The sequence below is a fragment of the Ranitomeya imitator genome, chromosome 6 (assembly GCF_032444005.1).
Source record: "Ranitomeya imitator isolate aRanImi1 chromosome 6, aRanImi1.pri, whole genome shotgun sequence".
Taxonomy (NCBI): Eukaryota; Metazoa; Chordata; class Amphibia; order Anura; family Dendrobatidae; genus Ranitomeya; species Ranitomeya imitator.
Genome location: NC_091287.1, coordinates 506,778,141 through 506,802,147, shown reverse-complemented (window position 1 = coordinate 506,802,147; position 24,007 = coordinate 506,778,141). Strand labels below are relative to the sequence as shown.

At 44.4% G+C, this 24,007-nt stretch overlaps 1 protein-coding gene across 2 annotated transcripts in view; it reads right to left on the bottom strand.

Moving 5' to 3' along the window:
- Positions 1-24,007, bottom strand: part of ZFPM2 (zinc finger protein, FOG family member 2) — a 590,333-nt gene that overhangs the window by 121,218 nt on the left and 445,108 nt on the right. The window lies entirely within an intron of this gene.

Genomic DNA, 24,007 nt, shown 5'->3' with positions numbered 1-24,007 from the left:
TTTTCTAAATTTCTGGCAATATACCTCTATCTCATCCTGAGCCTGACAAAGCAAATTTTTTTCTGCCTGATCTACTGAATTAGGCTCATCGTACAGCAATCCAAGCGCCAGGAAAAACGCATCGATATTACTTAATGCAGGATCTCCTGACGCAAGAGAAAATGCCCAGTCCTGAGGGTCGCCACGCAAAAAAGAAATGACGATCCTAACCTGTTGCGCTGGGTCACCAGAGGAGCGAGGTTTCAAAGCCAGAAACAGTTTACAATTATTTTTGAAACTCAGAAATTTAGTTCTATCTCCAAAAAACAAATCTGGAATAGGAATTCTCGGTTCTAACAAAGAATTCTGAACCACAAAATCTTGAATATCTTGAACTCTTGCCGTGAGCTGATCTACACATGAAGACAGACCTTTAATGTCCATTATTACACCTGTGTCCTGAACCACCCAAATGTCTAGGGGAAAAAAAAGACAAATCACAGTGCAAAGGAAAAAAAAATGGTCTCACAACTTCTTTTTTCCCTCTATTGAGAATCATTAGCACTTTGGGCTTCCTGTACTGTTATGATAGGCAATTCAGTATCACAATGGACATAGCGATCAGAGCACATACAGTGATCTGACAATAACCCAAAATAATAGAACGAGCTCTGAGACGTGGGAACTCTGCAGACCGCAATCCCTAATCCTCTCCAAACAACACTAGAGGCAGCCGTGGATTGCGCCTAACTCTGCCTATGCAACTCGGCACAGCCTGAGAAACTAACTAGCCTGAAGATAGAAAAATAAGCCTACCTTGCCTCAGAGAAATACCCCAAAGGAAAAGGCAGCCCCCCACATATAATGACTGTGAGTTAAGATGAAAAGACAAACGTAGAGATGAAATAGATTCAGCAAAGTGAGGCCCGACTTTCTTAACAGAGCGAGGATAGGAAAGATAAGTTTGCGGTCCACACAAAACCCTAAAGAAAACCACGCAAAGGGGGCAAAAAGACCCTCCGTACCGAACTAACGGCACGGAGGTACACCCTTTGCGTCCCAGAGCTTCCAGCAAAACAAATAGACAAGCTGGACAGAAAAAATAGCAAACAAATAGCAAAGAAGAACTTAGCTATGCAGAGCAGCAGGCCACAGGAATGATCCAGGGAAAAACAAGTCCAACACTGGAACATTGACAGGAAGCATGGATCAAAGCATTAGGTGGAGTTAAGTAGAGAAGCACCTAACGACCTCACCAGATCACCTGAGGGAGGAAACTCAGAACCTGCAGTACCACTTTCCTCCACAAACGGAAGCTCCCAGAGAGAATCAGCCGAAGTACCACTTGTGACCACAGGAGTGAACTCTGCCACAGAATTCACAACACACAAGTATTCATATTGTATACTTGCAGCCACATGACCGCCCGGTTTCCCACTTGTACCAGAGAATTTGAGTAGCAAACAGTGACTGGAGACTTTTGTGTCAAACCTGGACAACTCCTTTATATTTAAGAAATATAGACCATGAAATTGAAAGACCGTCGAGTCTCCTAACTTAAGCTAACTGTTACATAAACATATACAGTACAGACCAAAAGTTTGAACACACCTTCTCATTTAAAGATTTTTCTGTATTTTCATGACTATGAAAATCGTAAATTCACACTGAAGGCATCAAAACTATGAATTAACACATGTGGAATTATATACTTAACAAAAACGTGTGAAACAACTGAAATTATGCCTTATATTCTAGGTTCTTCAAAGTAGCCACCTTTTGCTTTGATGACTGCTTTGCACACTCTTGGCATTCCCTTGATGAGCTTCAAGAGGTAGTCACCGGGAATGGTTTTCACTTCACAAGCGTGCCCTGTGCGTTGTAGGGAGATCATACAGGCACATGGAGGACACACACACTACTGAGCATTAGGGTTGAGCGAAACGGGTCGAACATTTTCAAAAGTCGCCGACTTTTGGCGAAGTCGAGTTTCATGAAACCCGATCTGACCCCTGTGCGTGGTCGGCCATGCAGTACGCGACTTTCGCGCCAAAGTCGCGTTTCAATGACGCGAAAAGCGCCATTTCTCAGCCAATGAAGGTAAACGCAGAGTGTGGGCAGCGTGATGACATAGGTCCTGGTCCCCACCATCTTAGAGAAGGGCATTGCAGTGATTGGCTTGCTGTCCGCGGCGTCACAGGGGCTATAAAGGGGCGTTCCCGCCGACCGCCATCTTACTGCTGCTGATCTGAGCAGGGAGGGAGGGAGAGGTTGCTGCCGCTTCGTCAGAAGCAGGGATAGCGTTAGGCAGGGTCCATTAACCACAAAACCGCTTGTGCTGTAGCGATTTCCACTGCCCAACACCACCTTCGGTGTGCAGGGACAGTGGAATCTCCTTTTTTTTTTTTTTTTTTCCTCAGCGCTGTAGCTCATTGGGCTGCCCTAGAAGGCTCCCTGATAGCTGCATTGCTGTGTGTACGCCGCTGTGCAAACCAACTGCTTTTTTCAAAGCACAAATCCTCTTGTTCCTTCCTTTCTGCACAGCTATCTTGTTTGTTTGTCCACACTTTTTATTTAATTTGTGCATCAGTCCACTCCTTATTGCTGCCTGCCATACCTGGCTGAGATTACTGCAGGGAGATAGTAATTGAAGGACAGTTCCTTTTTTTTTTTTTTTTGTGGGAGATTAAGATTGGCATTTCTGCTAGAGTGCCATCCCTGTCTGTGTCATCTCTCACTCAGTGGGCCATAGAAAGCCTATTTATTTTTTTGCTTGATTTGGGTTCCAAAATCTACCAGAAAAAATCACAACATCAATCAGTGGGAGAAAAATATTGGCCTCAGGGCTTGTGTGCCACTCCTTACTCCTGTGTGTGCCATCTCTCACTCAGTGGGCCATAGAAAGCCTATTTATTTTTTAGCTTGATTTGGGTTCCAAAATCTACCTGAAAAAATCACAACATCAATCAGTGGGAGAAAAATATTGGCCTCAGGGCTTGTGTGCCACTCCTGACTCATGTGTGTGCCATCTCTCACTCAGTGGGCCATAGAAAGCCTATTAATTTTTTTGCTTGATTTGGGTTCTAAATTCTACCTGAAAAAATCAATAAATCAATCAGTGGGAGATTAATATTGGCCTTTGGGCTTGTGTGCCAGTCCTAAGCGTGCCATCTCTCTCTCTCAGATAGTGGGCCATAGAAAGCCTATTTTTTTATTTTTTTATTGGGTTTATAAATTTTCCCTGGAAAAAAAAAAAAAGTGGGAGATTAATATTGGCCTCTGGGCTTGTGTGCCAGTCCTGAGCGTGCCATCTCTCTCACAAATAGTGGGCCATAGAAAGCCTATTTCTTTTTTTGGTTGATTTGGGTTCATAATTCTACCTGAAAAAATCAATCAATCAATCAGTGGGAGATTAATATTGGCCTTTGGGCTTGTGTGCCAGTCCTAAGCGTGCCATCTTTCTCTCTCAGATAGTGGGCCATAGAAAGATTTTTTATTATTATTTTTATTGGGTTTATAAATTTTCCCTGGAAAAAAAAAAAAATGGGAGATTAATATTGGCCTCTGGGCTTGTGTGCCAGTCCTGAGCGTGCCATCTCTCTCACAAATAGTGGGCCATAGAAAGCCTATTAATTTTTTATCTTGATTTGGGTTCCAAAATCTACCAGAAAAAATCACTAAATCAATCAGTGGGAGATTAATATTGGCCTCTGGGCTTGTGTGCCACTCCTGACTCCTGTGTGCGTCATCTGTCACTCAGTGGGCCATAGAAAGCCTATTTTTTGTTTTATTTGTTTTCTAAATTCTCCCTGAAAAAATCATTTTATTTTATTTGGTTTCTAAATTATTCCTGAAAAAAATCATTTTTTTTGTATTTTTTTTCTCTAAAGTCTCCCTGAAAAAAAAAAAAAAAAAAAAATCTGTGGGAGATTCATATTGCCCTTTCTGCTTGTGTGCCAGTCTTGACTCCTGGGTGTGCCATCTCTCTCTCTCTCCCCAATTGTGGGCCATAGAAAGCCTATTAATTTTTTTGCTTGATTTGGGTTCCAAAATCTACCAAAAAAAATCACTAAATCAATCAGTGGGAGATTAATATTGGCCTCTGGGCTTGTGTGCCACTCCTGACTCCTGTGTGCGTCATCTGTCACTCAGTGGGCCATAGAAAGCCTATTTTTTGTTTTATTTGTTTTCTAAATTCTCCCTGAAAAAATCATTTTATTTTATTTGGTTTCTAAATTATTCCTGAAAAAAATCATTTTTTTTGTATTTTTTTTCTCTAAAGTCTCCCTGAAAAAAAAAAAAAAAAAAAATCTGTGGGAGATTCATATTGCCCTTTCTGCTTGTGTGCCAGTCTTGACTCCTGGGTGTGCCATCTCTCTCTCTCTCCCCAATTGTGGGCCATAGAAAGCCTATTAATTTTTTTGCTTGATTTGGGTTCCAAAATCTACCAAAAAAAATCACTAAATCAATCAGTGGGAGATTAATATTGGCCTCTGGGCTTGTGTGCCACTCCTGACTCCTGTGTGCGTCATCTGTCACTCAGTGGGCCCTAGAAAGCCTATTTTTTGTTTTATTTGTTTTCTAAATTCTCCCTGAAAAAATCATTTTATTTTATTTGGTTTCTAACTTATTCCTGAAAAAAATCATTTTTTTTGTATTTTTTTTTCTCTAAAGTCTCCCTGAAAAAAAAAAAGAAAAAAAAAATCTGTGGGAGATTCATATTGCCCTTTCTGCTTGTGTGCCAGTCTTGACTCCTGGGTGTGCCATCTCTCTCTCTCTCCCCAATTGTGGGCCATAGAAAGCCTATTAATTTTTTTGCTTGATTTGGGTTCCAAAATCTACCAAAAAAAATCACTAAATCAATCAGTGGGAGATTAATATTGGCCTCTGGGCTTGTGTGCCACTCCTGACTCCTGTGTGCGTCATCTGTCACTCAGTGGGCCCTAGAAAGCCTATTTTTTGTTTTATTTGTTTTCTAAATTCTCCCTGAAAAAATCATTTTATTTTATTTGGTTTCTAAATTATTCCTGAAAAAAATCATTTTTTTTGTATTTTTTTTTCTCTAAAGTCTCCCTGAAAAAAAAAAAAAAAATCTGTGGGAGATTCATATTGCCATTTTTGCTTGTGTGCCAGTCTTGACTCCTGGGTGTGCCATCTCTCTCTCTCTCCCCAATTGTGGGCCATAGAAAGCCTATTACTTTTTTTGCTTGATTTGGGTTCCTAAATCTACCAAAAAAAATCACTAAATCAATCAGTGGGAGATTAATATTGCCCTTTCTGCTTGTGTGCCAGTCTTGACTCCTGGGTGTGCCATCTCTCTCTCTCTCTCCAATTGTGGGCCATAGAAAGCCTATTAATTTTTTTGCTTGATTTGGGTTCCAAAATCTACCTTAAAAAATCACTAAATCAATCTGTGGGAGATTCATATTGCCCTTTCTGCTTGTGTGCCAGTCTTGACTCCTGGGTGTGCCATCTCTCTCTCTCTCTCTCCCCAATTGTGGGCCATAGAAAGCCTATAAATTTTTTTGCTTGATTTGGGTTCCAAAATCTACCAAAAAAAATCACTAAATCAATCAGTGGGAGATTAATATTGGCCTCTGGGCTTGTGTGCCACTCCTGACTCCTGTGTGCGTCATCTGTCACTCAGTGGGCCCTAGAAAGCCTATTTTTTGTTTTATTTGTTTTCTAAATTCTCCCTGAAAAAATCATTTTATTTTATTTGGTTTCTAAATTATTCCTGAAAAAAAATCATTTTTTTTTGTATTTTTTTTTCTCTAAAGTCTCTCTGAAAAAAAAAAAAAAATCAAATCTGTGGGAGATTCATATTGCCCTTTCTGCTTGTGTGCCAGTCTTGACTCCTGGGTGTGCCATCTCTCTCTCTCTCCCCAATTGTGGGCCATAGAAAGCCTATTAATTTTTTTGCTTGATTTAGGTTCCAAAATCTACCTGAAAAAATCACTAAATCAATCAGTGGGAGATTAATATTGCCCTTTCTGCTTGTGTGCCAGTCTTGACTCCTGGGTGTGCCATCTCTCTCTCTCTCTCCAATTGTGGGCCATAGAAAGCCTATTAATTTTTTTGCTTGATTTGGGTTCCAAAATCTACCTTAAAAAATCACTAAATCAATCTGTGGGATATTCATATTGCCCTTTCTGCTTGTGTGCCAGTCTTGACTCCTGGGTGTGCCATCTCTCTCTCTTTCCCCAATTGTGGGCCATAGAAAGCCTATTAATTTTTTTGCTTGATTTGGGTTCCAAAATCTACCAAAAAAAATCACTAAATCAATCAGTGGGAGATTAATATTGGCCTCTGGGCTTGTGTGCCACTCCTGACTCCTGTGTGCGTCATCTGTCACTCAGTGGGCCCTAGAAAGCCTATTTTTTGTTTTATTTGTTTTCTAAATTCTCCCTGAAAAAATCATTTTATTTTATTTGGTTTCTAAATTATTCCTGAAAAAAAATCATTTTTTTTGTATTTTTTTTCTCTAAAGTCTCCCTGAAAAAAAAAAAAAATCAAATCTGTGGGAGATTCATATTGCCCTTTCTGCTTGTGTGCCAGTCTTGACTCCTGGGTGTGCCATCTCTCTCTCTCTCCCCAATTGTGGGCCATAGAAAGCCTATTAATTTTTTTGCTTGATTTGGGTTCCAAAATCTACCTGAAAAAATCACTAAATCAATCAGTGGGAGATTAATATTGCCCTTTCAGCTTGTGTGCCAGTCTTGACTCCTGGGTGTGCCATCTCTCTCTCTCTCTCCAATTGTGGGCCATAGAAAGCCTATTAATTTTTTTGCTTGATTTGGGTTCCAAAATCTACCTTAAAAAATCACTAAATCAATCTGTGGGAGATTCATATTGCCCTTTCTGCTTGTGTGCCAGTCTTGACTCCTGGGTGTGCCATCTCTCTCTCTCTCTCCCCAATTGTGGGCCATAGAAAGCCTATTAATTTTTTTGCTTGATTTTGGGTTCCAAAATCTACCAGAAAAAATCACTAAATCATTCAGTGGGAGATTAATATTGGCCTCTGGGCTTGTGTGCCACTCCTGACTCCTGTGTGCGTCCTCTCTCACTCAGTGGGCCCTACAAAGCCTTTTTTTTTTTTTTTTTTCCTAAATTCTCCCTGAAACAATCATTTCATTTTATTTGTTTTATAAATTTTTCTGTAAAAAATAATTTTTTTTTATTTATTTTTTTTTCTGAAGTCTCCCTGTTAAAAAAAACAAACACAAATCAGTGGGAGATAAATATTTACATTTGCGCTTCAGTGACAGTCCTGCGTGTGTGGCATCTCATTTGTTGCCAACAACAACAGAGTGTGTAACATTGTGGCTGATTTTCGTTGTGGTCTCACCCACCTGTAAAGGGGTAGCTAAATCATACTGAAGTTATAGCTCACCGTGTAAGTTGTGTGACAGCAACAAATACCGTTCGTTTGGTAACGTTTTTAAAACAATGAGGAAGTCTGGTGGAAGAGGTCGTGGCTGGGGGCGTTCATTGTCAGCTGGTAATGAGGGTAGTGGTAGTGGTGGAGCATCAGGTGGTCGTGGGAAAAAAAATATTGCACCTAAGTCTGGAGCTGTGGAGCCAGGTTCGTCGTCTGGCTACACAAGGCCTCGAACCCTCCCTTTTCTGGGAGTAGGAAAACCGCTTTTAAAGCCGGAGCATCAAGAGCAAGTTTTGGCTTATCTTGCTGACTCAGCCTCTAGCTCTTTTGCCTCCTCTCGTGAAACTGGTAAAAGTAAAAGCAGCGCGTCGTTAGTGGATGTTCACGGTCAGGGACAAGTCGCTTCCTTGTCCTCTTCAGCAAAAACAACAACAGAGAAGAATGCAGCAGGCGACACAACGGGTTACTCCATGGAGCTCTTTACACATACCGTCCCTGGCTTAGAAAGTGAAGCAGTTAACAGTCCATGCCCATTACAAGTTGAATCTGACATGGAGTGCACTGATGCACAGCCACAGCCAGACTACTATGCTGGTCCTTTGACTCAGACCACAACATTGCCCTCGCAGGGTGCTGATCAAGAATCAGACCCTGATGAGACTATGTTGCCCCATCACGAACGCTATACCACCGACCGACACGGTGACACAGACGAAGTTGCACACGAGCTACAAGAAGAGGTAATAGATGACCCAGTTCTTGACCCCGATTGGCAGCCATTGGGGGAACAGGGTGCAGGCGGCAGCAGTTCTGAAGCGGAGGAGGAGGGGCCGCAGCAGGCATCAACATCGCAACAGGTTCCATCTGCCGGGCCCGTATCTTGCCCAAAACACGTGGCAAAGTCAAAACCTGTTGGAGGACAGCGTGGCCATCCGGTTAAAGCTCAGTCTGCAATGCCTGAAAAGGTATCCGATGCTAGAAAGAGTGCAGTCTGGCATTTTTTTAAACAACATCCAATTGATCAGCACAAAGTAATCTGTCAAAAATGTTCAACTACCTTAAGCAGAGGGCAGAATCTGAAAAGTCTCAATACAAGTTGCATGCATAGACATTTAACCACCATGCATTTGCAAGCTTGGACTAACTACCAAACGTCCCTTAAGGTTGTAGCACCCTCGGCCAATGAAGCTAGTCATCAACGCAACATCCCTTCCGGCAGTGTAGGGCCACCATTTTCTGCACCACCTGCAGTATCTGTGCAGGTTTCTTTGCCAGGCCAAAGCAGTCAGGGTCAGGGAATCTCCAGTTTCGTAGTAGGAAACACTGCATCTAGGGCACCGGCGGCAACAATACCATCTCCCACCGTCTCTCAGTCTGCCATGTCCACCGGCACCCCCGCTAGTTCCCCGATCTCCAGCTCTCCAGTCCAGCTCACCCTACATGAGACTATGGTTAGAAAAAGGAAGTACTTAACCTCGCATCCGCGTACACAGGGTTTGAACGCCCACATAGCTAGACTAATCTCGTTAGAGATGATGCCCTACCGGTTAGTTGAAAGCGAAGCTTTCAAAGACCTGATGGACTACGCTGTACCACGCTACGAGCTACCCAGTCGACACTTTTTTTCCAGAAAAGCCATCCCAGCCCTCCACCAGCATGTTAAAGAGCGCATCGTCCATGCACTCAGGCAATCTGTGAGCACAAAGGTGCACCTGACAACAGATGCATGGACCAGTAGGCATGGCCAGGGACGTTACGTGTCCATCACGGCACACTGGGTAAATGTGATGGATTCAGGGTCCACAGGGGACAGCAAGTTTGGGACAGTTCTGCCTAGCCCACGGTCTAGGAAACAGTTGGCTGTAGCCGTTCGCACCCCTTCCTCCTCCTCCTCCTCGTCCTCCTGCAGAAGCGAGAGCTCGTCCACAGACCGCAGTCGCACAACCACTCCATCCGCAGCTGCCACTGTTGCACACCAGGTCTCCCATTATGGGGCAGCTACTGGCAAACGTCAGCAGGCTGTATTGGCTATGAAGTGTTTGGGCGACAACAGACACACCACGGAAGTTCTGTCCGAGTTCTTGCAGCAAGAAACGCAGTCGTGGCTGGGCACTGTAGATCTTGAGGCAGGCAAGGTAGTGAGTGATAACGGAAGGAATTTCATGGCTGCCATCTCCCTTTCCCAACTGAAACACATTCCTTGCCTGGCTCACACCTTAAATCTGGTGGTGCAGTGCTTCCTGAAAAGTTATCCGGGGTTATCCGACCTGCTCCTCAAAGTGCGTGGACTTTGCGCACATATCCGCCATTCGCCTGTACACTCCAGCCGTATGCAGACCTATCAGCGTTCTTTGAACCTTCCCCAGCATCGCCTAATCATAGACGTTGCAACAAGGTGGAACTCAACACTGCACATGCTTCAGAGACTGTGCGAACAGAGGCAGGCTGTTATGTTTTTGTGGGAGGATACACATACACGGGCAGGCAGTAGGATGGCAGACATGGAGTTGTCAGGTGTGCAGTGGTCGAAGATTAAAGACATGTGTCAAGTCCTTCAGTGTTTTGAGGAATGCACATGGCTGGTTAGTGCAGACAACGCCATAATAAGCATGAGCATCCCCCTAATGTGTCTGCTGATGCAAAGTTTGACGCACATAAAGGATCAGGCGTCTGCACCAGAGGAAGAGGAAAGCCTTGATGACAGTCAGCCATTGTCTGGTCAGGGCAGTGTACAGGACGAGGTAGCGGGCGAAGAGGAGGTGGAGGATGAGGAGGATGATGGGGATGAGTATATTTTTAATGAGGAAGCTTTCACGGGGTCACTGGAAATTGGTGGCGTGGCAAGGCCGGGTTCTGGTTTTTTGAGGGACACAAGTGACGTAGATTTGCCTGCAACTGCCCCTCAACCAAGCACAACCGCAGATTTGACAACTGGAACTTTGGCCCACATGGCGGATTATGCCTTGCGTATCCTCAAAAGGGACACACGCATTACAAAAATGATGAACGATGACGATTACTGGTTGGCCTGCCTCCTTGATCCTCGCTATAAAGGCAAATCGCAAAATATTATGCCACATGAGAACTTGGAACTAATATTAGCAACAAAACAATCAACTCTTGTTGACCGTTTGCTTCTGGCATTCCCTGCACACAGCGCCCGTGATCGTTCTCACACGAGCTCCAGGGGCCAGCAGACCAGAGGTGTTAGAGGGGCAGAAATCAGAAGTGGCGTTGGCCAGAGGGGTTTTCTGACCAGGTTGTGGAGTGATTTTGCTATGACCGCAGACAGGACAGGTACTGCAGCATCAATTCAAAGTGACAGGAGACAACATTTGTCCAGTATGGTTACAAACTATTTTTCATCCCTTATCGACGTTCTCCCTCAACCGTCATTCCCATTTGATTACTGGGCATCCAAATTAGACACCTGGCCAGAATTGGCAGAATATGTATTGCAGGAGCTTGCTTGCCCGGCAGCTAGTGTCCTATCAGAAAGAGTATTCAGTGCTGCAGGTTCAATACTAACTGAAAAAAGGACTCGTCTGGCTACCCAAAATGTAGATGATCTAACTTTCATTAAAATGAACCACAACTGGATTTCGAAATCTTTTGCCCCACCTTGCCCGGCTGACACCTAACTTTCCTATGAAAAGGTCTTGCCTGTGGACTATTCTGAATGACTTTTCCAATCTCGTAATTTTCTGCACCTGATTGTCCAGCATACGACATGTTTACTCCTAACAAAATGGCCAAACTCCCCACACGGGGCCGTGGTATCGCCACTTTGCGCCAGCACCCGTGAGAGTGCTGTTTGTCTGAAGAGGTGGGTGTGCCCGCTTTTGGTCGACGGCACTGCCACTGGGTCCCTCATAGTACAATAAAGTGTCTCTGGCGGTGGTGGTGCGCACCCAACGTCAGACACACCATTGTAATATGAGGGGCCCTGGGCCTGTACCGCCGGCCACAAGACAGTTCCCCCCCCCAGCTCAAACAGTGCTCTACCACTAGCAAAATTATCTCTCACAGCTTCACCAATGTTTAGTCTATGCGCTGACATCCTTCAATGCCTGGCACTGACAATACCATTGTTTTGACATTTTTGTTATGTTAGGCCTTCGAAGCCTGTCTGCGGTCAGTTCTTTCTACAACTACTACACTGACCAGGCCACTACTGGCCGTGTTCCCCTGGAACCAATTTAAACTTGCCTACAGCCAGCCCAATTTTGTTATGTTAGGCCTTCGAAGCCTGTCTGCCGTCACTCCTTCCACTAGACTTCCACTGACCAGACCACTGTTGCCCGTGTACCCCAGGAAACAATTTTAAATTGCCAACAGCCCAATGTTATTATGTTAGGCCTTTGATGCCTGTCTGCCGTCACTCCTTCCACTAGGCCTCCACTGACCAGACCACTGCTGCCAGTGTACCCCTGGAACCAATTTAAAATTGCCAACAGCCCAATGTTATTATGTTAGGCCTTTGATGCCTGTCTGCCGTCACTCCTTCCACTAGACTTCCACTGACCAGACCACTGCTGCCCGTGTACCCCTGGAACCAATTTAAAAGTGCCTACAGCCAGCCCAATTTTGTTATGTTAGGCCTTCGAAGCCTGTCTGCCATCACTCCTACCACTAGACTTCCACTGACCAGACCACTGTTGCCCGTGTACCCCTGGAACCAATTTAAAATTGCCAACAGCCCAATGTTATTATGTTAGGCCTTTGATGCCTGTCTGCCGTCACTCCTTCCACTAGGCCTCCACTGACCAGACCACTGCTGCCCGTGTACCCCTGGAACCAATTTAAAATTGCCAACAGCCCAATGTTATTATGTTAGGCCTTTGATGCCTGTCTGCCGTCACTCCTTCCACTAGGCCTCCACTGACCAGACCACTGCTGCCAGTGTACCCCTGGAACCAATTTAAAATTGCCAACAGCCCAATGTTATTATGTTAGGCCTTTGATGTCTGTCTGCCGTCACTCCTTCCACTAGACTTCCACTGACCAGACCACTGATGCCCGTGTACCCCTGGAACCAATTTAAAAGTGCCTACAGCTAGCCCAATTTTGTTATGTTAGGCCTTCGAAGCCTGTCTGCCGTCACTCCTTCCACTAGACTTCCACTGACCAGACCACTGCTGCCCGTGTACCCCTGGAACCAATTTAAAATTGCCAACAGCCCAATGTTATTATGTTAGACCTTTGATGCCTGTCTGCCGTCACTCCTTCCACTAGGCCTCCACTGACCAGACCACTGCTGCCCGTGTACCCCTGGAACCAATTTAAAAGTGCCTACAGCCAGCCCAATTTTGTTATGTTAGGCCTTCGAAGCCTGTCTGCGGTCCGTTCTTTCAACTACTACTACACTGACCTGGCCACTGCTGCCCGTGTTCCCCTGGAACCAATTGTAAATTGCCTACAGCCAGCCCATTTTATTATGTTAGGCCTTCGAAGCCTGTCTGCGGTCCCTCCTTCCACTAGGCCTCCACTGACCTGTCTACTGCTGCCCGTGTACCCCTTGAACCAACATCATAAAATAAAAAAATAAGTATTTTGCTTATAAAAAAGAAAATACTGGTGAGATATCAAATGCAGACATTTTAACATTAAAAACAAACACATACAACTAAAATCTGGTACAGTACTAAAAATGGCCACCAGCTACAATAACTTTCTCCTGCAAGTAGTTAACTGAAAGGTTTTTTAAGTTGAAAACACAGATATGGCATCCACCGAGTGTTGTCCTGTCGCGTCTTCTTTATATTATTGCCAAGAAGATGCAAAACAATGAAAATAATAAAATCATTAATTACCAAAATAATAGAGTAAGTCAAAACCACATTGCAAATAAACATTCATTACAAATAAAGAAGCAGGGCGCGTCCGAGGGTGAGTATATACCTAATAAGAATATAATCACCCTCGGACGCGCAATGCTTATTTCCAACAGCCTTCCTTCCTAAGAATCAGCCCTTCCGTGGTGTAGAGAGAGGTTGTGTTACACTCCAAGGTGTTCCCCAGGTTGCCTTTCCTGAGCTTCGATCTTCATGCTCTCGTTTAGTAGTTGTCGGAAACTACGCTGCATTAGGCCTACAAATAGGGTATGGGGTGTAGAGAGAGGGTGTGTTACACTCCAAGGTGTTCCCCAGGTTGCCTTTCCTGAGCTTCGATCTTCCGGCTCTCGTTTAGTAGTTGTTGGAAACTACGCTGCATTAGGCCTACAAATAGGGTATGGGGTGTAGAGAGAGGGCGTGTTACACTCCAAGGTGTTCCCCAGGTTGCCTTTCCTGAGCTTCGATCTTCCGGCTCTCGTTTAGTAGTTGTTGGAAACTACGCTGCATTAGGCCTACAAATTGGGTATGGGGTGTAGAGAGAGGGTGTGTTACACTCCAAGGTGTTCCCCAGGTTGCCTTTCCTGAGCTTCGATCTTCCGGCTCTCGTTTAGTAGTTGTTGGAAACTACGCTGCATTAGGCCTTCAAATTGGGTATGGGGTGTAGAGAGAGGGTGTGTTACACTCCAAGGTGTTCCCCAGGTTGCCTTTCCTGAGCTTCGATCTTCCGGCTCTCGTTTAGTAGTTGTTGGAAACTACGCTGCATTAGGCCTACAAATTGGGTATGGGGTGTAGAGAGAGGGTGTGTTACACTCCAAGGTGTTCCCCAGGTTGCCTTTCCTGAGCTTCGATCTTCCGGCTCTCGTTTAGTAGTTGTTGGAAACTACGCTGCATTAGGCCTTCAAATTGGGTATGGGGTGTAGAGAGAGGGTGTGTTACACTCCAAGGTGTTCCCCAGGTTGCCTTTCCTGAGCTTCGATCTTCCGGCTCTCGTTTAGTAGTTGTTGGAAACTACGCTGCATTAGGCCTTCAAATTGGGTATGGGGTGTAGAGAGAGGGTGTGTTACACTCCAAGGTGTTCCCCAGGTTGCCTTTCCTGAGCTTCGATCTTCCGGCTCTCGTTTAGTAGTTCTTGGAAACTACACTGCATTAGGCCTACAAATAGGGTATGGGGTGTAGAGAGAGGGTTTGTTACACTCCAAGGTGTTCCCCAGGTTGCCTTTCCTGAGCTTCGATCTTCCGGCTCTCGTTTAGTAGTTGTTGGAAACTACGCTGCATTAGGCCTACAAATTGGGTATGGGGGAAACATTGGCGCATCTGCGGTCCCTCCTTCCTCTAGGCCTCCACTGACCTGTCTACTGCTGCCCGTGTTCCCCTGGAACCAATTTTAAATTGCCTACAGGCAGCCCAATTTATTATGTTAGGGCTTCGAAGCCTGTCTGCGGTCCCTCCTTCCACTAGGCCTCCACTGACCTGTCTACTGCTGCCCGTGTTCCCATGGAACCAATTGTAAATTGCCTACAGCCAGCCCATTTTATTATGTTAGGCCTTCGAAGCCTGTCTGCGGTCCCTCCTTCCACTAGACTTCCACTGACCAGACCACTGTTGCCCGTGTACCCCTGGAACCAATTTAAAATTGCCAACAGCCCAATGTTATTATGTTAGGCCTTTGATGCCTGTCTGCCGTCACTCCTTCCACTAGGCCTCCACTGACCAGACCACTGCTGCCCGTGTACCCCTGGAACCAATTTAAAATTGCCAACAGCCCAATGTTATTATGTTAGGCCTTTGATGCCTGTCTGCCGTCACTCCTTCCACTAGGCCTCCACTGACCAGACCACTGCTGCCCGTGTACCCCTGGAACCAATTTAAAAGTGCCTACAGCCAGCCCAATTTTGTTATGTTAGGCCTTCGAAGCCTGTCTGCGGTCCGTTCTTTCAACTACTTCTACACTGACCAGGCCACTGCTGCCCGTGTTCCCCTGGAACCAATTGTAAATTGCCTACAGCCAGCCCATTTTATTATGTTAGGCCTTCGAAGCCTGTCTGCGGTCCCTCCTTCCACTAGGCCTCCACTGACCTGTCTACTGCTGCCCGTGTACCCCTTGAACCAACATCATAAAATAAAAAAATAAGTATTTTGCTTATAAAAAAGAAAATACTGGTGAGATATCAAATGCAGACATTTTAACATTAAAAACAAACACATACAACTAAAATCTGGTACAGTACTAAAAATGGCCACCAGCTACAATTACTTTCTCCTGCAAGTAGTTAACTGAAAGGTTTTTTAAATTGAAAACACAGATATGGCATCCACCGAGTGTTGTCCTGTCGCGTCTTCTTTATATTATTGCCAAGAAGATGCAAAACAATGAAAATAATAAAATCATTAATTACCAAAATAATAGAGTAAGTCAAAACCACATTGCAAATAAACATTCATTACAAATAAAGAAGCAGGGCGCGTCCGAGGGTGAGTATATACCTAATAAGAATATAATCACCCTCGGACGCGCAATGCTTATTTCCAACAGCCTTCCTTCCTAAGAATCAGCCCTTCCGTGGTGTAGAGAGAGGTTGTGTTACACTCCAAGGTGTTCCCCAGGTTGCCTTTCCTGAGCTTCGATCTTCATGCTCTCGTTTAGTAGTTGTCGGAAACTACGCTGCATTAGGCCTACAAATTGGGTATGGGGTGTAGAGAGAGGGTGTGTTACACTCCAAGGTGTTCCCCAGGTTGCCTTTCCTGAGCTTTGATCTTCCGGCTCTCTTTTAGTAGTTGTTGGAAACTACGCTGCATTAGGCCTACAAATTGGGTATGGGGTGTAGAGAGAGGGTGTGTTACACTCCAAGGTGTTCCCCAGGTTGCCTTTCCTGAGCTTCGATCTTCATGCTCTCGTTTAGTAGTTGTCGGAAACTACGCTGCATTAGGCCTACAAATTGGGTATGGGGTGTAGAGAGAGGGTGTGTTACACTCCAAGGTGTTCCCCAGGTTGCCTTTCCTGAGCTTCGATCTTCCGGCTCTCGTTTAGTAGTTGTTGGAAACTACGCTGCATTAGGCCTTCAAATTGGGTATGGGGTGTAGAGAGAGGGTGTGTTACACTCCAAGGTGTTCCCCAGGTTGCCTTTCCTGAGCTTTGATCTTCCGGCTCTCGTTTAGTAGTTGTTGGAAACTATGCTGCATTAGGCCTTCAAATTGGGTATGGGGTGTAGAGAGAGGGTGTGTTACACTCCAAGGTGTTCCCCAGGTTGCCTTTCCTGAGCTTCGATCTTCCGGCTCTCGTTTAGTAGTTCTTGGAAACTACACTGCATTAGGCCTACAAATTGGGTATGGGGTGGAGAGAGATGGTGTGTTACACTCCAAGGTGTTCCCCAGGTTTCCTTGCCATTGCTTCGGTCTTCCGACTCTCGTTTAGTAGTTGTAGAAAAGTACACTGCATTAGGCCTACAAAATGGGTATGGGGTGGAGAGAGATGGTGTGTTACACTCCAAGGTGTTCCCCAGATTGCCTTTCCTGAGCTTCTATCTTCAGGCTCTCATTAAATTGTGGTTAAATGGAACAACTGCATTTGGCGTACTAGTTGGTTTGGGGCCTACTATCGGTGTCTGCCACTCCTTGCTGTTCTCCTGGTTTCCTGTCCTGAAATTCCATTTTCAGGCTCTCGTTAAGTAGTTGTTAATGTTAGACTGCATTTGGCCTACTAGTTGGGTTGGGGCCTACTATCGGTGTCTGCCACTCCTTGCTGTTCTCCTCCACTGAACAAAGCTGTGCCGCCTGTTTACTACGGTTGCCAATTTTGAACTGCATTTCGACTACTTACTGATTTGGCCCTACTCTCTGTGTCAGCCTCTCATTCCAGTTGTCCTCCACTGCAATGCCCCCTGGTTATTCCTGTGTTACCAATTTTGAACTGCATTTAGCCCACTTTATTATTTGGGCCTATATCTGTGTTCCCACTTCATCGTGCCCATTGCCCAGCCAGTGATAGATGAGTCTGCTGGTACATTGACCCATAACGCAACATTCCCCGTGCACGCTACACAACAACATTGTGACCCTGCTGAAAGTCAGGTTGCTCTTCCCGCATACCATACCACCTTACACGGGGACAAAGAGGAAGGTGCAGATGAAAGTGCAGGTTCCTTCATCAGGTGGGGGGAGGAATACTAGTTGCCGACGTCACTGGCACAGGGCCTCTCATAGTACGCAAAAGTGTTGCTGCCGGTGGGAGGCGCCCCCGCCGTGCAAACACACCGCTGTACTTTGAGGGGCCCTGTGCCAGTGCCAATGCCAACAAGTGGGCCCCCCCTGCTTGCTCAGGTTCACAGCACTTGCAAAGTTGAAATACTTACCTCTCCCTGCTCCACTGCCGTGACGTGGTCCAGATTTCCTGGGCCCACTAATTACTTGAACCAGCCCTACCCCACACAACTTTAGCCAAATGACCCCCAATTTCAAATGCCTTCCAATTATTATAAGGTAAATTACGCTTGACAAGCTTCATTAAGAAGAATGGATGGTTTTGACATTAAAATGGGCACTCTAGGTGTTTTCCTGGCCCCCACTCACTGCCGACTATGCTGCCCCATTGACTTGCATTGGGTTTTGTGTTTCGGTCGATCCCGACTTTTCGCCATAATCGGCCGATTTCACTCGACCCGACTTTTGAGATAGTCGGGTTTCGCGAAACCCGGCTCGACTCTAAAAAGGTCAAGGTCGCTCAACTCTACTGAGCATCATTTCCTTGTCTTGAATCATTTCCACTGAAGTTGGATCAGCCTGTAACATCATTTTCCATTTTGATTTTGAGCATCATTTCAACTCCAGACCTCCATGGGATATTAGTTGTGATTTACGTTGATCATTTTAAGGTTTTATTGTTCCCAACACATTCCACTGTGTAATGAATAAAGATTTACAACTGGAATATTTCATTCAGTGATATCTAAGATGTGAGATTTTAGTGTTCCCCTTATTTTTTTGAGCAGTGTATATATATATATATATATATATACACAAAGAGCCTCTTCAGAAAGGAAGATGCTCGTTCTTGATATATTAGCATGTTGTCATGCTCACCAAGTGAAGTAGATCCTCTAAGGCCCAGGTCCAGGTGAGCACATGGATCCTGGGCCTTGATGCAGAAGCAGAAAAGCACAAGTGAAGCGAGGACTGGAACACTGGAGCCCTCGAGCAGATAGGTGCAGATAGGATGCAGGAAATTACAAAACAACACAGGCAGATGCAGGCCAGGAGCAAATAGAGGTGCACAGTAAAACCAGAGTCTAAGAGGTTTAATACCAAGTCACAGGTGTGTGTCTTAGGCTTTAAATAGGCATAGGCAGATGATGTCATTGGAGCACACTGGGCCACTTGCAAAACCTGATGTGGAGCGCAACACAGGGCATTGGACCCAGGGGACGGAAATGGAGCCCAAATTCTGACACACTATGACTGTGTCAAGCTTTATTTAAAAACAGTAAAAATAAAATCTTTATATATGGATATTATTGTTTCACATATACAGTATTAATTTTGCTTATCCTTATATCAGACATCTTTGATGTTCACAATTTTTGCAAAACTAGGAGAAGCTCTGCCAGTAACTTTATGTTTTCCAACTTTCTAATGTGTAATTTCACGACTTCATCAATTGCAATAATGGTGATACATATTATAACAGTCAATTATTTTGAAGAAAGAAGTTATTTCAGCGTGACTATATGTCCAGAAAAATGAAAAGGGTAAAAGAAAGAACAAAAAGGTAAAAAAAAATGCACCTGTGCTCTAATGATCTGTGTGTTTTATTTAATCTTCTGATCATGACTGCTCACAGCGGGGATCACTACCGGGAATGTTTTCGCATGGAACCCTGCTGACTAGAGCTGTGTCTGGAGGGCTGAACAACGCACAATTCAATATTCAGAGCCACAGTAATAATTAACTCTGAAAACTTCCTGACAATAATATTTGAAGAAAGATTTGTCCCATTAAATATATACACTGGTCTCCGAAAAAGAGCAAGTGTCCAGAATCACAATGTCTGCTATTGTTTCAATTAGAAGTTACAGAAGTGATATTTATACCATCTGCAAAGACAACATGATAACTTTCCCAGTACATAAAGTGGTTTATCAGCCATAGGACCCTGTGTGAAAAAGTGATTGCCCCGAAACCTAATAACTGGTTGGGCCACACTTAGCAGCTACAACTGCAATCAAGCGTTTGCAATAACTGGCAATGAGTCTTTTAGTCCATTCTAGAGAAATTTTGGCCCATTAATTTTTGCAGAATTTTTATAATTCAGCCAGGATTTCTGAGCATGAACCATCTTTTTATGGTCAAACCACAGCATCTCAATCGGATCAAGGTCAGGACTTTGACTAGGCCACTCCAAAGTTTTAATTTTGTTTTTGTTAAGCCATTTAGAGGTGGACTTGCTGGTGCGTTTTGGATCATTGTCCTGCTGCATAACACAAACGCACTTCAGCTTGAGGTCACGAACAGATGACATTCTCCTTAAGAATTTTTTGGTAGACAGCAGAACTCATGGTTCCATTTACCACAACAAGTCTTCCAGATCCTGAAGCAGCAAAACAGCCCAGGCCATCATACTACCACCACCATATTTTACTGTTGGAATAATGTTCCTTTTCTGAAATGTTGTGTTACTTCTACTCCAGATGTAATGAGACATACACCTTCCAAAAAGTGAAATTTTTGTCTTGTGAGTCCACAGAGTATTTTCCCAAAAGTCTTGGGGATCAATAAGATGTTTTCTGGCAAAACTAAGATGAATCTTTATGTTCTTATTGCTCAGCAATGGTTTTTGTCTAGGAACTCTGCCATGCAGGCCCTTTTTGCCCATTCTCTTTCTTATGGTGGAGTCATGAACAGTGACCTTAGCTGAGGCAAGTGAGGCCTTCAGTTTTTTGGATGTTGTTGTGGGGTCTATTGTGACATCTTTATCCGATTTAACCTATCAATGTGTAGCTTTCTTGCCCTCAAAAAGGGTCAAAGGGGTTGTCCACCTTTGAAGGCATTTTTATTTTACTTATACAAATTTATTTGGAACTAAAAAATAATTTTACAATTGGGTATTTTAAAATTTTTGCATCATTTGTTTTTTACATGCTTTTTATTTCCCTAAAGATTCTGCTTTAAAGTGGTCTGTGGCCATAAATCAGTTAAAAGGCACATAGAAAAAGATAGATATATGATATGCAAACTTCCCTGTGCTGACTGACTCAGTTAACCCATTCTGCCGCCAGCAATAGACAGTGCAACATTTTTAATGAAACCCAATAGCAAAATTGATTTTTAGTCCCAATTACACGGATTTAATGAAAAAAAAAATTCTCCCAAAAGAATTAGTAATCTGGACAATTCCGCTACACGAGGACCCAATGGGAATCATAAATTAATATTTTTTGGGAAACTGCAGCTGCTGCACATTAGGATGGTCAATTATGGGCTCTGGAACGATTGTCCAGTCTGGCTATCCTAAAGTTATCTTCTATTAGGGTCCAATATGTGTTAGAACCAGTTGGTCCACTCACCTCCATGCTGTAGTTGTACTGGTAAAAGGTGCTGAGGATTTAAAGATTCCCATGCTTTGGTGATCCATTTTCTTGTAGGAGTGGCATCACACAGTATGAATGCTGATGTCACTTCCAGAGGCAACGCAGTGATTTTTCACTCTTCTAGTGGATTTATTGATGACCTCCTAGCTTTCCAAGCTCCAATACAGCTACTGTCCAATTATTTCCCATAAGACATCCTATAACTGCTTCCTACGTCTCCATAATTACAATAGACTTACAGTTTTAGTAATTTCTTGCCTGATCTTGGTCTGTTTTCTCTGATCACTGAAGTTTTTATTGTAATACAGAGCTATTAACACCAAGGCAATAACGCACTAAACTCTATTCACTTTACTAATGAGGCATTCACAAATTTACAGAATATTGAGCAGGGCCTTAAACTCGTCTCTTTCTTCACATTGACAAATGCAATGTTTTCTTCATTACCACTTGGATGGCTTTTGTCCTTGCCTCTGCCTTTCTCGTTGCCTCTTGCTCCTTCCTCATTGATTCCTGCTTCCTTCATTACTTCCCATCCTGTTCTCCTTTGCAATAGTCTTGATGATCACTTAATAGATGTCTTCTTCTTCCAGGCAAGATTCTGTCCATTGCTGTCTCTATTTAAAAGTGTGCATTCACATTTGAGAATATATTAGAAAAGTATATAAACAGATTTATAATATACTATAATCATTGGAATTATACCCCATTAAAGGGGCAGTACAGCAATTGCCTGGACTGCACGCTTCCCGGAGCATAGGAGAGGGTCCCACGACTTTTATCAGGAATCCTTTTGTGTTGTAAGGGGTTAAATTGTAAGGAATCTTTGAGCGGGAATTCTGAGTAGGGAGAGTAAGCACTGAAGTGTTCAAGGCATACCGAATTAGTGAGTAGGAGGGTCTAATTCATGGATATAGAAGGCAGCATAACTGAGTGGGCATCCATTCTGCAGTGGTGGTTGGTACCCACAACATATCACCTGCCTACCATGAAAAAATCTTCTTTAAGTGTTGCTGAGAAAGGGTTGGGAGGAACACTTATTTTCCTCTGCTGTAGCAGTAGGTGGGAAAAGGAGGGGGGTCTTTGAAGGAGGTGGGTTGCACTGAAGTACAAGGGGGAGCACAGTACTGGTATGGGTGACCTCTATGTGGTTCTATGGTCTCAGGGTACATTCCCACAGTCAGTAATCGGCAGCGCTTTGGACGCAGCACATGTCCACTGCGTCAAAAGCACTGCCGGCTTTTGAATGCAGGTGATTCCGCATGTGTTCATTGAACCGTACGGAAATACTACATCAAATACATTGTACGGGTGATATTTATCTTGCGGACACTGAGCGCCTCCACAAGATATATTGACATGCTGATGTCTGGATAGACGTGCGTCATGTCCGTCTCCACAGGTAAGCTGCGGGCGTTGGTGCACGCATAGTGGACATGGGATTTCTTGAAATCCCATGCACTATGCTTTAACATCTGGCCCCTGCGGGTTGGATGCTGCCAAGGTGCACAGCATCCAACCCGCAGCATTTACTAATCGTGGGAACATATCCTTACAGAATTTGTAAGTGGGACCCTACTGGGCTCAGGTCTCAGTGGGACTTTTTTGTATGGTCAACATTCAAGTGAGGTGCCTGCGAGCCAGTGCGGTGCAGCTGGGGTTGTTGTGGAGAAGCTCTTTGTTGCAGTTAAAGGTGGTACTGAATGTTCAATCCCAACCCCTCATTTTCTGGTTGCTATGCTCTGAGTGGCTTTTTATATACATTTTACAAGGGTATTCCATCACTAAAATCCTATCATAATGTTACTTCCACCCTTGGCGCAAGTGGATTTGTGGACCCACAGGGACAGGCCTACCCAGGAAGGGGCATAACTAAACAGCTACCTTGGTGTTCACTACAGCCTCAAGTGGTGAGGTCAGACTTGTGTGGCAGGTAGCCGCCAGGTACTACTCCTCGTCAGAGCCCGATACGGCAACTGCTATCTGAGTAGTTAGGTACGCTAACACTGATAAGGGCTAGGTGTCTGTTCAGACTAGTAAGTTCTGGCACCTCTACAGAACAGTTACTGACATGTATCCGAGCTAGGTTAAGACACGCCAGACTAGGATACTGTAACAGAGTTTGGCCGCACACAGATAGGGGGACAATGTTCAGACACTGACAGCTCCAAGACCAGTGGATGAGGTTAAAGCATTGGCTGCTTTGGGGCCAGGGGGGTTCAGACACTGGTCGCTCTGAGACCAGTGGATGAGGTTCAAACACTGGCCACTCCGGGATCAGGAGATGAGGTTCGGGCATTGGCAGGTCCAGGACCATTGGACCAGGTTCATAGCCACCCTCAAACAAGGGTATAACGGATACAAGACTGGCTGCACTGGGATCAACGGACTTTGGATACAGGACTGGCCACACAGAGATCAGGGGATCTCAGATACAGAACTGGCCACACTGGGACCAGGCATACAGGTTAACTTAAGGACACTCGCCGCACCGGGACAAGGAGACATCACAACTCACTAGTAGTACACCTTACTAACTAATGATTCTACAGGTTGTTTGGTGACTTCCTAGGGGGAGGGAGTCTTTCATAAAAGATGCCTCCCAGCTATCGGCTGGGAACCATCTTGCAGGTGTACTACTTATGCTAAATGCCTCTCAGCAAAATGTGCAACCCGCCCCTTTAAGAACAAAGAAAAACGTGAACTAGGCACGCCACTGAGACCACGGCGAGCACACAGGAGTCAGGAAGCAGGAGCATACTGGGAACCATGCCGAGGGCCGGGGCGGTGAGTAAGCAGGCATCCTTGCATGGAGGGAGAAAGGGACATCATACAGGAGCACTGGTAGCAGCGCTACACATAATATGTAGTTGGTGTAATAATAATAATATTAGTAAATAACTCCAATTAGAAATGTAGTATAGTTTTCTGATTCGTTATGTTTCTTATGTGCAGGCATTGCAGGACCTTAGGTATCCATGGTTACAACTACTGATATAGTGACAGTTAGTTAGTTACTAGTGGACATAACCATAGATACCTAAGGTCCTGCAATGCCTGCACATGAGGAACGTCATAGCAAATTAGAAAAACTCTATTACATTTCTAACTGGAAGTATATGCCAATATTACTATTATTATTATACTTACTACATATTGGGATAGAATCTTGGAGATAGGAACACCCCTTAAAATTCTGTGTATGTACAGTATACTGCGTTGTATTGCATTCT